Below are 1,223 nucleotides of genomic sequence, written 5' to 3' on the forward strand. Positions count from 1 at the left end.
GCGAAGAGTATTTTGTTCCCTTTTCCTTCAACAGACATTGATTTATGCCATATGCTAGAAATACAAAGTTGAGTCATAATGCCTGTTCTCCAGGCGTCCAAAGAGTCAAAGAGCCAAGAGACAGTAAGTTTAATCCTTGTATTTGCTCCAACTACTAGAGCACACAGAGAGTAGCTCTTCATTTAAGAGAGAGAAGTCAGGGAAGGCTCCACAGAGGGTTATTTTAGCGAGCTTTATAGAAAAACATGGGGAAAGGACTTGAAAAAGTATGTAGGTGACTTTTAGTGTCAGCTCCAACATGTAAAGAGCTTGGAAGTCATCACATCCCTCCTCACAGCAAAATAAAAAAACTGAACAGATTGGAATATCAATGGTTTTTCTTTGATCCATGGAAGAATTAAAGTCACAGGGCAAACCACCACTCAAAACCCTGGAGAGACAGGCAAATACAGAGACTCACAATTGAGGTCAGCTTACCGGGAGAAGAGGCTGCTGGTCAGTGACTGGTAGGAACACTAAAATGGTAACTATTTGGATATTTTCTTAAATGGTAAAAATAAATACATACAAAAAAGTAAAATGGTAACAATGACAGTTACAGTAAACCTCAAATACAGCCCAGCTCCTATCCAAATTAATATAAAGCCTCATATTAAAAGCCTAGTTACCAGCTGGGCATGGTGGCTCATGCCTGTAATCCCAGCACTTTGAGAGGCTGAGGCGAGTGGATCACTGACACCAGGAGTTCAAAACCAGCCTGGACAACATGGCGAAACCCCATCTCTACTAAAAACAGAAAAATTAGCCGAGTGTGATGGTGCACACCTATAATTCCAGCTATTTGGGAGGCTGAGGCAGGAGAATTGCTTGAACCTGGGAGGCAGAGGTTGCAGTGAGCCGAAATTGTGCCACTGCACTCCAGCTGTGGACACAGAGCAAGACTGTCTCAAAAAAAAAAGCCTAATTACCTATTACCTGATGCATCGTGTCTGTCTTTCAACCGAAAAATTATAAAGCATGCTAAAAGGTTAGAAAAAAACACAATCTGAAGAGCTATACCGGCCGGGCGCGGTGGCTCAAGCCTGTAATCCCAGCACTTTGGGAGGCCGAGACGGGCGGATCACGAAGTCAGGAGATCGAGACCATCCTGGCTAACACGGTGAAACCCCGTCTCTATTAAGAAATACAAAAAACTAGCCGGGCGAGATGGCGGGCGCCTGTAG

This window comes from Mandrillus leucophaeus, unplaced genomic scaffold (genome assembly GCF_000951045.1).
Source record: "Mandrillus leucophaeus isolate KB7577 unplaced genomic scaffold, Mleu.le_1.0 Scaffold283, whole genome shotgun sequence".
Classification (NCBI taxonomy): domain Eukaryota; kingdom Metazoa; phylum Chordata; class Mammalia; order Primates; family Cercopithecidae; genus Mandrillus; species Mandrillus leucophaeus.